Source organism: Gopherus evgoodei, unplaced genomic scaffold, assembly GCF_007399415.2.
Source record: "Gopherus evgoodei ecotype Sinaloan lineage unplaced genomic scaffold, rGopEvg1_v1.p scaffold_32_arrow_ctg1, whole genome shotgun sequence".
NCBI classification, from domain to species: Eukaryota; Metazoa; Chordata; order Testudines; family Testudinidae; genus Gopherus; species Gopherus evgoodei.
In genome coordinates this window covers 2,847,818-2,863,600 of record NW_022059994.1, presented here as the reverse complement: position 1 = coordinate 2,863,600, position 15,783 = coordinate 2,847,818, and the positions used below count along the sequence as shown (strand labels likewise).

The 15,783-nt window shown below is 53.5% G+C and overlaps 1 protein-coding gene across 3 annotated transcripts in view; it reads left to right on the top strand.

Moving 5' to 3' along the window:
• Positions 1-15,783, top strand: part of LOC115640747 (zinc finger protein 501-like) — a 745,273-nt gene that overhangs the window by 138,178 nt on the left and 591,312 nt on the right. The window lies entirely within an intron of this gene.

Genomic DNA, 15,783 nt, shown 5'->3' with positions numbered 1-15,783 from the left:
TCCCTGATTAGCAAGGAGGTAATCTAGGGCCAAACAATTTTGTAAAACTATCTGGGACAATTAAAATACTTCGCCTTGGAGAGCTGATAAGGCATCTGCTGTGGAGTTTGCCATTATTTCCAAGGCAGCAGAAATATTCACTATAGCTTTTTCTAACTCATGTACTCCCAACCAAGGCAAAAACCAGCGGACAAAAGAGTGAAAACCTATAGACCGACTGGCCGGGGGATTAGCAGGAATATTCTGTCGGCTCTGCCAAACATGATTACGGACCTCGCCTTGGTTCAATGTTGGATGTATTGTGACAGCAGGGACCACAATTCCCAGGGCACAAGAGCCCTGCCAGTCAGCTGGGAGCGCTTTATAAGCTGTCTGATTACAAAGCCAATACCAGCCAGATCCCGTAGGGACTGGCCATGGGGTTCGACCACAGGTGGAGGAGGAGTGCAGGTAAACATGTTCTGAGTAATTGCACTCCACCGTGGCATTGCCCACAAAGATGGTATTGTCTCACTTATCTCGCCAGTAGCATGCAGCATAGGGACCCTGAGGTACCATATGGATGGACCATGTCTGAACTGGGGGGTCAGGGCTGTAGTTGCAATCAGGAAACAGCTGATCTATAGGTGTGCCATTGAGTGGAAGGGGAACATCCCATAGCCGAATGCCCTGATCGGTATGGTTGGGAGTGTGTATGCAGACCCAACATGAGGATTGATTTACACTTTGAGCAACTGCATGGGTTAAATGCAAAAAACTATTATCCTCCCACTGTGCATGCTTCTGGGGGAACACAGGAGTTAATAGCAGCAATATCATGGCAAACAGTAACAGGAGGGCAAACCCTGGACCTGAACCCATATTGGGCAGATTACTTTAGGGCCTCAGAATCTTAAGGCCTCAAATGCCCACAAAATAAGAAAGATTAAGAAGTACAACAACACGCAAATTAAAAACCAAAGGATCCAAGCCAACAGGTTAGGCCGGCCCTCTGAAAATAAACACAGCCAATGTTCAATGTGTTCGCAGGGAGTGCGCTGTGGCGGTTCAAAGGGATCACAGGGCATTCCCAGCACTTCTTATTGTCACTTGAATAACAGTTTAAGTCCCAAATCGTCTCTGGAAGTTTTCTCAGCAGGCTGGACGGTCCACTGTTCAGGAGCAGGCACTACTTTCAGACGAGAGTGATGAATCCAGTTTTTGTGTCCCTCAACCTTTGCTGCTGTATGGGAAACCAGCAGAACAGTGTGGGGTCCTTTCCACTTCTCTTGAAGAGGCTCATCCTTCCAGGTACGAACAAGCATGGAGTCGCCTGGCTGCAAGGAGTGGACAGGGGCATCCAGCGGAAGAGGCTGCAAATCTTTGGTGTATCTGTGAAGAGAACAGAGAACAGCAGACAAAGAGCGCATGTACTGGGACAAAAAAACACACCCCATTTCCCACTCCCCTGCCAGAACCGGTGTGCCATTCAAAGGCCATGCCCTTCCAAACATAATCTCAAAGGGACTGAGCCCTAATCTGCCCTTGGGGAGAGCACAGACACGGAGTAAAACAAGGAGCAAAGCATCAGGCCACCGAAGAGAGACCTCCTGGCAAACCTTCGAGAGATGTCGCTTGAGTGTCTGATTCATGCTTTCCACTACTCCACTGGCCTGCGGTCGCCATGGAGTGTGGAGCTTCCAAGGGATCTCTAAGACATCTGATATGTTCTGAACAATTTTTGATGTGAAGTGGGTTCCATTGTCAGATTCCATCCACTGGGGGAGTCCGAATCGAGGAATAATCTCCTTGACAAATTTTAAGGCCACTGTTTTGGCAGTATTGTTTCGACATGGGAAGGCTTCAGGCCATCCGCTGAATCGATCCACTAAGACGAGAAGGTATTTGTACCCTTGAGTCCGGGGGAACTCAGTAAAATCTATTTGCCACACCAGTCCCGGGCCTGGGGTGGGATCGAGAGTGGCTGGCGTCACTGACAGTCCTGGTCGTGGGTTATTCTTTTGGCAGACCAAACATTCAGCTTGTACCTGGGATGCTAGGGGTTTAAGTCCAGAGGTTAGAAAATATTTACTCATAAGCTGGGTAAGAGCCTCCCTGCCTGCATGGGTAGTTCGATGTAATTGCTGTAACCCTGGACAGATTAGGCTCTTAGGTAATAGAATTCTTCCCTCTGTGGAGTGGAACCATCCCTCCTTTTCCTGGAGACCAAGCCTGTCAGCCAGGTTTCTTTCTTCCGGAGAATACTGTGGGGCTGGGAGCTCCCCTACCGATGGGATAAGGGCATGCATATAGGCAGTCTCTGCCTCCGGTGGCTGCAAGGTAGCAGCACGTTTGGCTTCCCTGTCTGCCCTAGCATTACCCTGGGCCACATCTTGATTTTCCCTTTGATGGGCTTTACAGTGCACCACTGCTACCTCTAAGGGGAGCTGTACAGCTTCTAAAAGCCGGAGAATCTGGGACCCATGCTTAACCGGAGAGCCTTGGGCTGTTAATAGTTCTCTTTGCTTTCACAAACCAGCATGAGCATGTAATACTCCAAAAGCATATTTAGAGTCAATAAAGATGTTGACCCGTTTTCCTTTTGACAGTTCAAGCGCATGGGTCAGGGCTACTAGTTCAGCAAGCTGAGCAGTTGTCTCAGCAGGCAAACCCTCGGCTTCCACGGTATCGTGGAGGGTCACAACAGCATAGCCCGCCCTCCTTTGTCCATCTACAACAGCACTGCCATCAGTGTACCATTCACACTCTGCATTCGGAAGTGGTTGGTCCTTTAAATCCGGATGGCTGGAATATTGGGCATCTATTACATCTAGACAGTCGTGTTCCCGCACTCTGTCTCTGGCAAAAGGGTGGCTGGGTTAAGGGAGGGGCAGGTCTGCAGGGTGACTTCAAGGTTCTCTAAAAGCTTAGCCTGATACTGAGCCACCCGGGCCTGGGTGAGCCAAAGACCATCCTTGGCATCCAGCAGGGCCTGAACCATGTGAGGAACAAACACTTGCACAACCCCTCGCGGAGTTAACTTCTCAGCTTCCTCAAGTACTAGGGCAGATGCAGCAGCCGCCCATAAACAAGCTGGCCACCCCTTGGCAACTAGATCAAGTTGTTTGGAAAAATAAGCCAAGGGACGTTTCCAAGTGCCTAATAACTGAGTAAGCACTCACAGAGCCACCCCTTTCCTCTCATGTACATACAGCTGAAACGGCTTGGAGAGGTCCGGCAGACCCAGGGCTGGGGCTTCCATCAGCTTTCTTTTCAGAACCTTAAATGCCTTGTCAGCTTCTGGGGACCAGTGAAAGGGGTCGTGATCCGCTCCCTTAACACATTTGTACAGTGGTTTGACCCACAGTCCCAATTCAGGGATCCATATTCGGAAAAAGCCTGCCATGCCCAGAAATGCCCTGAGCCGTTTACGATTGCTTGGGATAGGAACTTGACAGATTGCTTCCTTTCTTTCATTTGAAAGCTGACGTTCTCCTTGCCTTATGTGAAACCCTAAGTACTGTACTTCTGGGAGGGCGATTTGAGCCTTACTCTTTGCTACCGGATAGCTTCGGAGTCCAACAAAGTTCAGGAGGCTCACAGTGGCTTTAAGGCAAGGGGTTAAACCCACAGCTGCAATTAACAAGTCATCTACATATTGCAAGAGGAGGACCTTGTCCTCATTGTCCCATTCCTACAAGTCCCTAGCCAAGGCCTGGCCAAAAAGGGTGGGGGAATTTTTAAACCCCTGGGCCAAAACTGTCCAGCAAAGCTGCTTCTTAACCCTCCTTTTGTCCTCCCATTCGAAGAAGAAAATCTCCTGAGATGGTGTGTCAACTGGAATTGTGAAGAAGGCATCTTTTAAATCCAGAACTGAAAAATGGGTATATTGTTCCACCAAGGAGGCCAACAAGGTATATGGGTTTGGGACGAGGGGGTGCAGAGTTTTAACCCGTTCATTGACTGCTCTGAGGTCCTGCACCAGCCGGTACGTGCCATCAGGCTTTTGCACAGGCAAGATAGGAGTGTTCCAAGCTAACTGCATTCTCGAAGTACACCATATTCTAGGAATCTGTCTATAGTTCCCTGTAGCCCCTCTCTGGCTTCCCTCTTGATTGGATACTGTTTGATTTGCACTTGGCCTTTTCCTGGCAAAAGCTGCACACTGACAGGGGTTTGGTGTGTGGCTTTTCCCGGGACCCCTGATGCCCAGACTAGGAGGTATATCTGGTCCTCACACTGGTTCCACTCTGGGGCTTGCATAGCTGAGGGCTCAACTGCAAGAGTCATTATCCATGCATTCTCAGGCGGTAAGGTAAGGGTTATTTCATCTTGAGTAAAATGCAGGATGGCACCTAAGCGACAAAGCAGGTCCCGTCCTAGCAGGGGTGTTGGGCAATCGGGAAGGTAAACCAGCTTGTGAGATATAGTTCTGTTTCCCAAAGCACATTCCGCTGGGGCATACGCTGAACACTTGGTTCCTTTTTCTGTGGCACCCACCACAGTGAGAGACTCTGCCATGGGCAGCTGAAGGGGTTGATTTACAGCGGTGCGTGTTGCTCCAGAGTCTACTAAAAAGTCTATTTCTGAATTTCCCACCCACATTTTTACTCGAGGTTCCGGGGGCAGGATAGTCCGTCCCCCCTGACACCCCTATTCTTGCTCCTCCGCAGCCATCATAAGAGTACACTCCCTTTGGGGGCATTCATTTTTCCAGTGTCCCTTCTGCTGGCAGATAGCACACTGGTTGCGACCCAGGCGCTTCTCCTACGGGTCAGGGCGTCCATGCCCACGGCCCCTTACTCCCTGGCCCCTTCCACCTTCCTGGGGCCTTTCCCTGCCGGCTTGCACTGCCACTACCATCGTTTTCACTTGCTTTTTCTCCTTTTCTCCCTCTCTCAGGCTATAAACCTTATTTGCAGTTTCCAGAATCTGTGCCATGGTCATGCCCATTAAATCCTCCTTTTTCTGCAATTTCCTTTTAATATCAGGGGCTGCACGACTGGTAAAGATACCTTTTATAATTGCCTCAGTGGCCTGGTCATCAGGGTTTGCATTTGTATTCTGTCGAATAGCATTTCGAATGCGCTGCAAAAAGGCAACCGGACTTTCCTTTGGCTCCTGCACTATCTCATATGGTTTTGCCCAATTGTTATGTCGGACAGCCGAGTGTTGGAGTCCGTACAAAAGCAGCTCCTTACAGGAGGTGAGGTGGTTGAGGTGCTGCTCATTATTAGGATTCCACCTGGGGTCAGCCAGGGGAACCTGGTTCCCGGGGACAGGGACAGTATCTGGATTCACGTCATATCTCCGCTGTGCTTCCTCCCTTGCCTTGGACATAACCTGATTCCGCTCCACCTCAGACAACAGGGTCCTCAGAAGGATCTGACAGTCATCCCAGTCAGGCTTGTGGCTAGCCAGACATCCCTCAAAAACTGAGATAAACCGGCTTGGATTCGTTGAGAATTCCCCAGCCTGTGTCTTAAAGGCTGCTAGCTCCACTGGATTAACAGGCACATGGGTGTAAACTTGCATAGTAGTGGCAGTATGCCCTTCTGCTCCAGGGTGGGCTATCCTGGTCTCAGTAATCAACGGATAGAATCCCACTGAGGGAGCAATCTCTGGAGCCTGGGGCACCTGCTCTTTATATGGAGAGGGTGTTAAAGCTGAAGGGGACACCGAATTTGCCATTACAACTGTAGGAGGGCTCTGGGGACTAACATTAGTGACTACCGAACCTGTAGGAGTTAAATTACACTGTTGCAAAATATCAGTCCTATGCCATAAGGCCATAAACAATTGCACATACAGATGTTCAGTCCATTTACCTGTTCACTGACAAAACAGGATCAGCTGAAGGATTGTATTGTAATTAAGTGATCCTTCTGGTGGCCACCTCTCCTGGCTCTCTAGTTGGTATTGAGGCCAGTCTACTGTACAGAACCTTTTTAAGTTATGCTTAGTCAGTTTAGTCATTGGATCCGAGCCAAACACCTTCCAATTCACCAGAATGCATTCTAAGGGTGTACACCTACCTGGCGCCCCATACCATGCCCTTGACCCATTATATGATGCTCTATCATCTAATGGGAATTACAACGACTGGGTGTCCCCAGCCTCGGGCCTAAGTCCACACTACTGGACTGTTCCTACCTTATCCAAGGGACCGGTTCCTCACTGTCGCCCACAACTGCTTCTCCACTACTTGAGCGCGTTGCGCTGTTGTGCCCTCTGGGGTCGCTCACACCGCATCTCCGCCGAGGCCCCCGATGAAGTCACCGGTGCGCGCTGGGCGTCGGGCGTCGGCACAATCCGTCAACCACCAGGAGGGATCCAAGCAAGGGTAATTTTAGCTTCAAAGCCCACCGTTGGGCGCCAAGAACTGTTGCCGGCAGATAACTGCCTGAGGCCAAGCAACAGCGGGGGGGTCCATTGCCTGGTGTGCTGTGCCAATATACACACCAGGGTGGAGAAGCAAACCAAATTTATGTGAGATCTCAAAGCGGTGCAGGGAAAAAGACTCAGATCAAGCACGTCTAAAACAAGCAGTCTGTTCCTTTATATCCATGAGAACTGGCTGTTACAACCAAAAGCTAATGCTAACATTACATTTTTGCAACTATTAGTACATTAGGTTACACTAGGTTACACAAAGTATTGAACATGGAGGAACAATGGTTCACTAAGGCCTACAACAGGAGGGCTTCATTGACACTTGTGATCTACCACTTTCCTGAGTTACCTAGATTTATACCTGGTGACACCAACACCTGTGCTAGTGGGGAGGGTCACTAAGGCGTCTCCCTGTGAGGCTGAGCCTGCAGGAGCAGGAGCTGGGTGTTAGAAGTGATAGTCAGACTGGATAGAATTTTTTTTTTCATAATTTATAATTTTGACAGATAATGTGTATTTTAAGCAATTTTTATATTTATTGATTTAAAGTTTCACAGCGGCACAATAATCTGGGTTTTAAGCATTTCATTCCAGTTAGAATTTTCACGGTTGTGGCAAATTATGGGGGGATTAGACAATATTTTGGTGAGACCAGAACTATTTAATGACACTGGACACTGAGATTCAAAAAGTTGAAGCTTTAGAACTGTTAAAATTGTCTGTGAGCAGGTAAATCTCCTCCCTCCCCCAGCAGCTCCCCCAGGCAGGGCCGATGCAACCATTTAGGTGGACTAGGCGGTTGCCTAGGGCGCCAAGATTTGGGGGCGCCAAAAAGCAGCGCCCCCACATTTTTTTAAAGTTGTGGAGCAGCCGCTGCTGCTGGGATGGAGAGGGAGTCTGAGCAGCAGAGGGCAGCCTGGAGTGTCCCCTGGGTCAGTGTGCTGCCACGGCAGCCGGCAGCCTGGGGTGTCCCCTGAGGTCAGCATGCCACTGCCGGCAGCCGCCAGACCAGGGGTTTCCCTGGGTCAGCGCGCTGCTGCCGGCAGCCCAAGGGGTCCCCTAGGTCAGTGCGCCACCGCGGCAGTCGGCAGCCCAGGGCGTCCCCTGGGTCAGCGTGCCGCCGGCAGCCCGGACGTTCCACTGTGCAGTCGCTGCTTCACTTCTCCCACCTCCCAGGCTTGCGGTGCCAATCAGCTCTCTGGCGGTGCAAGTCTGGGAGGAGAATTACAGCAGGACAGCATGCTTGGAAAGGACACGGAGCAGAGCTGAGCTGGGATAGAGAGGTACCACAGGGCTCCTCGGGCCAGGAGGTGGGGAACTGCCACAGGGTGCGGGAGGCACACTTCAGGGCTGGGGTGGGGCGGGGAGCTGCTGCAGGGCTGTGTGGGTGCAAGGTGGAAGTTTCGCCTAGGGTGCAAAGCTTCCTTGCACCGGCTCCGCCCACAGGGCAGTAACCCAGTGCCTCCCCCCCACCACACAGACCGAGGCTGAAAGTCCATCTGATGGCGGCTCAGGGGCCTGTGGAATGTGCTGGGATCTCAGCCTGGGCCCTAATGGGGCAGGTGCCCTTGTAACACAACCATTCCCAGCAAGGCCTGCCCCCATTTTCTCCGTGTTTGTCAGTCCCAGCAGAAAGAGCAGGGACTGCGGGGAGACCAAGGTGAGGGCTGGGGCCCAATGGCCAAGGGCAGCGGGTGTACGGGGAGCTCACACTAGGGCCTGTAGGCTACATGTTGTGGGATAAACAGAGACCTCTCAGGCCACTTGCCCATTGCAGCTGCAGGAGGGAATGCGGGGACTGACTGAGGAGGCCTGGGGCAGTCTGGGAAGCTGCCATCAGGGACGAGGAGAGTGAATTCAGCTGTGGCGGGGGAGCCGTGCTGGGCAGAGATGCTGCTGCGGATCCAGCTAGTTACCCGGGTCCAGTGTTGCAGCAGTTTAACAACATGGTTAATAGACATTGCAGCTCAGCGGAGTGAAGTGCTGATCTTTCATTGGTCTCCGTGGGGCTTGAGATTTGCAGGCATCATTCAAACACCTTTCCCCTGCTGCTCTCTCAGGTACCTGGGTCTTCACTCAGCATTGCAGAGCAGAGCAGATTCAGTGCTTTGGTTCAGGGTTACTTACAGGAAGGAAAAGGACTGGAATGGTACATATCGTACCTGTCATTTCTCTCCCCGGGCCCTGGGATGCACTGTGTTCAGCTGGTTACTTAGAGACATTCAGTTAGCCAGCTGGGGTGATATTTTTGTGCTCTGCCCCTTTCTCAGTAAATTGAGACTTTTCAGGATCAGGACACTGACTCATAAGCTTTCTGGGTCTACTTGCTCAGCCTCTGCTCAGAGCTCAGCACCATGAGGCCCTCGTCCTTCATAGACTGTAATGCGAAGAGACACAGAGGAATTGTCTAGATGGGGAAACTGAAGCAGAGAGAGGGGTGGTTCAGTCGGCCCCCTATTCAGTGACTGTAGGGGCCAGTGCAGACCTTAGCAGCAGCCAGGCAAGTCCTGAGCTCCAGCCAGAGCCGCATTGCTGCTTTAATGGTCCTAAGGGGCTTTGCCAGGGTGCAGAATATAAGAGATGCAGCTTCATCCTGGCCACACCCCTCTAGTCCTTTCCACCCCTCACTCCTCCAGCCTGTCCATGCTCCAACTCCACTCCCTCACTCCCCTCCCAGGAGTGCTCCCTGTGCCTGCAGCTGCTGATGAGAAGTCTGTGATGCAGTAGGTACTGTCTGTGTGGGGAGTAGGAGAGCAGGGGAGGACTTTAGGGGATGGACGATGCCAGGGCCTGTAACCTGAGCTAGGTAAGGGAGGGGAAAGGTCAACACCTTTACCCGGGAAGGGGACAAAGGAAGGGAGTGGCAGGAGGGAAGCAGTGTGAGTTTGGGCTTGGGGCTGGATGAGCGGAATTCAGGATATCCTAGCTAGGATCCAAGCACCCTGAAAGCCCAGAAGGACTCGGTGGAGGGGTCCTGACTGTGCCTGCAAGCCCTGCTGTAACCTGTGTTCCTGTTGTCCAATAAACCTTCTGTTTTACTGGCTGGCCGAGAGTCACTGTGGGTCCCAGGAAGAGGTGTGCAGGGCCGGACTTCCCCACACTCCGTGACAACTGGTGGTAGCGGTGGGATATACTGCACCTCATGGACGGCGCTTCCTGCAGTAAGTGACTGGAGAGCAGTAAAACAAAGGGGTGGTTAACCCCTGGGAATGTGTGCCCAGTGAGAATGACTTTGCAGTAACAGGGTCCCCCGGGGGATTGCAGCGAGTGGTCCCAGGGGCGGAGGAGTCTGCAGCTCGACCCTGGCAGAGAGGTGGTGACCTCAAGAAGGGCTGGTGCACTAGGGGTCCCCCTGGAAACCGTGGAGAGCGGCGAGCACCCCGGCCTGTGAGTGCCCAGCAGGAAGATGTATGCCAAGCGGCGCAAGTGCGACCTGGTGGAGCTGTGCAAGCAGAGGGGGCTGCACCCAGGGAGGCTCAGGAAGGACCAGCTGATTGCCCAGCTGGAGCAGGGAGACCGCATGAATGAACGGAGCCCTGTCTCTGAGGGAAGCAGCCAGGCAGATGCAGCGCAGGCACCAGTGTCTGTCCCCACTGGGAGTGGTCAGCCGGCGGATGAGGGCTTCCCGAGACCCCCCGCTTCCTAGGCCTAGGGGAAGGGTGGGGAGGAGCCCAGTGTATACCGAGGGCACCGTGACACCCCCGGCCAGCAGGGGATCCGCCTGGCGAAGCTCACCCCCCAGCAGGGGATCCTCCCGGCAACGCTCGGCATCTGTGGAGCGGACGCGGCTGGAATATGAAAGGGAGCTGAAACGGGAGGAGCTCGAGTTAAAGAGGCAAGAGCTGGAGGAGAAGGCGAAACAGCGTGAACATGAGCGGGAGGAGAAGGAGAAACAGCATAAACATGAGGAGAACCAGCGTAAACATGAGCTGGAGCTGGCCCGGCTGGCGAGCAGTGGGGCCCTGGCTGCGGTGAGTGACGGGGGGCTCAAGCCTACAAAGAGCTTTGATAAGCACTTGCTGCCCAGGCGTAAGGAGGGGGAGGACATAGATACCTTCCTGACGGCCTTTGAGAATGCCTGCGAACTGCACCGGGTTGACCCTGCAGACAGGATCGCAGTTCTCACCCCCTTACTGGACTCCACAGCCGTGGAGGTGTACAGCCGACTGAAAGGGGCGGAGGCAGGGGACTACGAACTGTTCAAACAGGCCCTGCTCCGCGAGTTTGGGCTGATTCCTGAGATGTACCAGAAAAAGTTCCGGAGCCAGCGTAAAACCCGTGAGGTCACATACCTACAACTGGTCAACCGGGCGCAGGGGTATGCCCGCAAGTGGACAGCTGGGGCCCAAACTAAAGAGGACCTGCTTGACCTGTTCATACTGGAGCACCTGTACGAGCAGTGCCCATCCGACTTGAGGCTGTGGTTGATGGACCAGAAGCCGGAGAACCCACAGCACGCAGGCCAGCTGGCCGACCAATTTGTGGACAGTCGGGCAGGGGATGGCAGGGAGGAGTCTCGAAGGAGCAAGCCTGCCTCAACGCAGAGAGAGAGTCATCATGGGACCTCCCAGCGGGGTCCTATGGAGAACCCCCCCAAAAGGGGAACATCCAGCGGCAGGTCCCTCCAACCCACTCAAGGGGACCCACGAGACATGGGCTGCTATCGCTGTGGCCAACGAGGTCACATATGGCCCAGTGCCCCAAGCTCAGGGACAGACCAAGCAGACCCAACCCGCAGAGGGTGGACTGGGTAAAAACCCAATCGGAGGAGGGGCTACATTCCCAGGAAATGGGGGCTGGCAATGTACCACCTGTGGATGCTCCAGGCTCCGGGTTTTTGGTTTACCGGGTGGGCGCGGGGCTGCCCCTCCGGAAGGAGTGCATTGTTTCCCTGGAGGTAGATGGGAGGAAGGTCACTGGGTACTGGGACACGGGCGCAGAGGTGATGCTGGCCCGGCCCGAGGTAGTGGCCTCAGATCGGTTGGTGCCTGACACCTACCTGATCCTGATGGGCGTGGGCGGGACCCCATTCAAGGTGCCCGTGGCAAGGGTTCACCTGAAATGGGGGGCCAAGGAGGGCCCCAAGGATGTGGGGGTACACCGATATTTGCCCACTGACCTGTTAATGGGAGGGTACCTCGAGGACTGGCCTAGTAACACCCAGAATGCCCTGGTCGTGACTCGTAGTCAGAGTCGGCAAAGGGCACTGCACCCCGACAATGGGGAAGGTACTCGACCCGAGGTGCAGGACCCTAACCCAGGGAGCAGGGAACGCCCAGGGGCACGGTGCAGAGAGGCTGCGGCCTCAGACCCAGCCAGCAAGAGAGAGCCGGTCCCCATCCCTGTCCCAGCTGCTGAGTTCCAGGCCGAGTTGCAGAAAGATCCCTCCTTGCGGAAGCACCGGGACCGGGCTGACCTTAGTGCGGTACAGACCATGAGGAGAGGTTGCAAGGAGAGGTTCCTGTGGGAGAAAGGGTTCCTGTACCAAGAATGGGCTCCCCCAGGGGAAGTAGAGTCATGGGGGATCAGGAGGCAGTTGGTGGTTCCCCAGAAGTTTCATCACAAGCTGCTGTACCTGGCCCATGACATCCCTCTCGCAGGGCACCAGGGAATCCGACGCACCAGGCAGAGGCTGCTACAGAACTTTTTACTGGCCTGGGGTCTTTACCCATGTCCGACAGTACTGTGAATCCTGTGACCCCTGCCAGAGGGTGGGGAAGGCCCGGGACAAGGGGAAAGCGGCTTTGAGGCCTTTACCCATCATAGAAGAACCTTTCCAGAAGGTGGCCATGGACATAGTGGGACCCCTCAGCAAGATGACCCAGTCAGGGAAGAAATACATCCTGGTGGTGGTGGATTTTGCCACTCGCTACCCCGAGGCGGTGGCCTTGTCCTCTATCGAAGCCGACACAGTGGCAGATGCGCGGCTGACAATTTTCAGCCGGGTGGGGTTCCCCAAGGAGGTCTTAACGGACCAGGGGTCCAACTTCATGTCGGCCCTGCTCCAGTCCTTATGGCAGAAATGTGGGGTCCAGCACAACTGGGCCTCAGCGTATCACCCCCAGTCCAACGGGCTGGTAGAAAGGTTCAACGGGACGCTGAAGATGATGCTAAAAACATTTATGAACCAGCACCTGCAGGATTGGGACAAGTACTTACCTCACCTGCTGTTCACGTACAGGGAGATGCCCCAGGAATCTACCGGGTTTTCACCTTTCGAACTGTTGTATGGAAGGCGGGTAAGGGGGCCCCTAGACCTGATGAGGGACGAATGGGAGGGGAAGGCCTCTCCCGAGGGAGAGTCAGTGGTGGAGTATGTCCTGACCTTCCGGGAAAGACTGGCCGAGCTCATGGGCCTGGCCAGGGAGAATCTGGCCCGAGCCCAGAGGAGGCAGAAGGTCTTGTATGACCACACAGCACGGGCCCGTGCCTTCGCCACCGGAGATCAGGTGATGGTTCTCATCCCCGTGAGGAGAAACAAACTCCAGGCCACCTGGGAAGGGCCCTTCAAGGTTATCAAGCAACTGAATGAGGTAAACTATGTGGTGGAGCTGTCAAACCGGGCACATCACCGTCGGGTGTACCATGTGAACATGATGAAACCATACTATGACAGGGGGAATGTGGTGTTGGCCGTGTGTGGACGTTGGAAGGGGCAGGGAGATGACCTCTTAGTAGATCTATTCCCTGGGACCAAAGCGGGTTCCCCCCTGGAGGCGATTCCCCTCTCTGATCAGCTGACCCCGGGCCAGCACGCTGAGATCAGGGGGGTGCTGCATCTATACCGACAGCTGTTTTCCAACCAGCCTGGACGCACTAATTTGACTGTCCACCGGGTGGAGACCGGGTCACATCCCCCTATAAGATGCTCCCCTTTTCGGGTCACTGGTAAAACTGCCCAGGATCTTGAAAGAGAGGTCAGGGACATGCTGGCTTTTGGGGTGATCCAGCCGTCTTCCAGCCCTTGGGCCTCGCTAGTGGTGCTGGTTCCCAAGAAGGATGGGTCAATCTGGTTCTGTGTGGACTATCGAAAGCTCAATGCCATCACTGTATCTGATGCCTACCCTATGCCCAGGCCTGACGAGCTCCTAGACAAGCTGGGAGGTGCTCGGTACCTCACCACTATGGATCGTACCAAAGGCTACTGGCAAGTGCTGCTGGACGCAGATGCCAGGCTGAAATCGGCCTTTATCACCCCTCTGGGGCTCTATGAGTTTCTGACCCTGCCCTTCGGCCTCAAGGGAGCACCGGCCACCTTCCAGCGCCTGGTGGATCAGCTACTGAGGGGGATGGAGAGTTTTGCCGTGGCGTATATTGACGACATCTGCGTCTTCAGCCAGACCTGGGAGGACCACATGTCCCAGGTTAAACAAGTCCTGGACCGACTCCGAAAGGCTGGGTTAACAGTAAAGGCTGAGAAGTGCAAGGTGGGGATGGCTGAAGTATCTTACCTGGGCCATCGGGTGGAGAGCGGCTGCCTGAAGCCGGAACCAGCCAAGGTGGAGGTAATCAGAGACTGGCCTGCCCCCCAAACCAAAAAGCAGGTCCAGGCCTTTATTGGGATGGCGGGGTACTATCGAAGGTTCGTGCCCCACTTTAGTGCCATAGCCGGCCCCATCACTGAACTGTGCAAAAAGGGGAAGCCAGACAAGGCGATCCGGACTGAGCAGTGCCAGGAGGCTTTCCAGGCGCTGAAGGAGGCTCTGGTTAGTGGCCCAGTTCTGGCAAACCCAGATTTTGACAAACCCTTTATGGTGTTCACCGATGCCTCAGACACGGGACTGGGGGCGGTGTTAATGCAGGAGGATGAAAAGGGGGAGAGACACCCCATCGTGTACCTGAGTAAGAAGCTGCTACCCCGGGAACAAAGCTACGCGGCCATCGAGAAGGAATGCCTGGCCATGGTGTGGGCCCTTAAGAAGCTAGAGCCATATCTCTTTGGGCGACACTTCACCATGTACACCGACCACTCTCCCCTGACCTGGCTGCACCAGATGAAAGGAGCCAACGCCAAGCTCCTGAGGTGGAGCCTGCTCCTGCAGGACTATGACATGGACGTGGTCCATGTGAAGGGAAGTGCCAACCTGACAGCGGATGCGTTGTCCCAGAGAGGGGACCCTGAACTTCCCCAGGTCACTGGGCAGAGTGACCCCGCTCAGTTCAGTCTCGAAGGAGGGAGAGATGTGATGCAGTAGGTACTGTCTGTGTGGGGAGTGGGAGAGCAGGGGAGGACTTTAGGGGATGGACGATGCCAGAGCCTGTAACCTGAGCTAGGTAAGGGAGGGGAAAGGTCAACACCTTTACCCGGGAAGGGGACAATAAACCTTCTGTTTTACTGGCTGGCCGAGAGTCACTGTGGGTCCCAGGAAGAGGGGTGCAGGGCCGGACTCCCCCACACTCCGTGACAGAGGCACAAACAACCCAAACAACCGTTCTGGCCGGCACAGGAGCCAGAGCACACTGAGGGACTGGATCCAAATGTCAAGAACTTCTTTTGATTTAGCATCCTAATTTGGGTACTGACCTAAGTGCTTAGGGGGCTGGTTCTCCAAGGAGCTGGGCACCCACAATGCCCACTGACTCCAGTTCCTGCTGTAGATACACATGGAACATGTGCCCTGAAGTCCCCTATTTTGAAGAGGTATTTCAAGACATACAGAATTAGGCCATTTTGTTTAAAATTTAGACCTTACCGATTTGCTCATTGTGATGTTATTGAAATGAACTGTGACCGTGTAGATCATTGTTGCAACCAAGGTCCTAGAGTTGCACCAAATATTATACAAAGAAGGTCAAGTAAGATGTCCATGAAAAGGTTGTAATTTGCGGGTTATGGTTATGCTGTCTGTATGTGTGTATCGTTTTTGTATTTGAAGTTATGAATAGTGGCTATCTGCTTGTTTCTCAGTGTGTTTGATTTTAAGTAGCATCAGTGAAGCATTTGGTCAGCTTCTTGAGAAAGGACTATTCTGAGTAAGTGCCAAATCAAGAAACACTTAACTGACAGTGGACCTTGGGAGACTCCAATCCACTTCTGAGGAGCCTACCTGGGAACGTTCAAGACAGCATGTGAGCAATGGCTGCTCTACCAGCTAACTGAGTCATATATGGACCTGTGACTCCAAACTCCATTTTGCTGCTGTGATTTTCCACAGTAAGAACAAAGGGATTTCCATCCACATGACAGAGGATATAAAAGGCCTTGGAAGCCCCTATATTTTGATCTTCAGTCCTGCTTCTGACATCTGGAGGAACTTTGCTAGAAACTGAAGCTCTGAAGAAAGGACTGAACGACCTGGGTATGGGGCTTGTAACCTTTTTTTTTTTCCTTTTACTGGGGTATTGGTTTTCATAACCGTTCATCCCCATATAGAGTAGGGCTGGTGGTGATAGTGGGAATCTGGAGGGAAT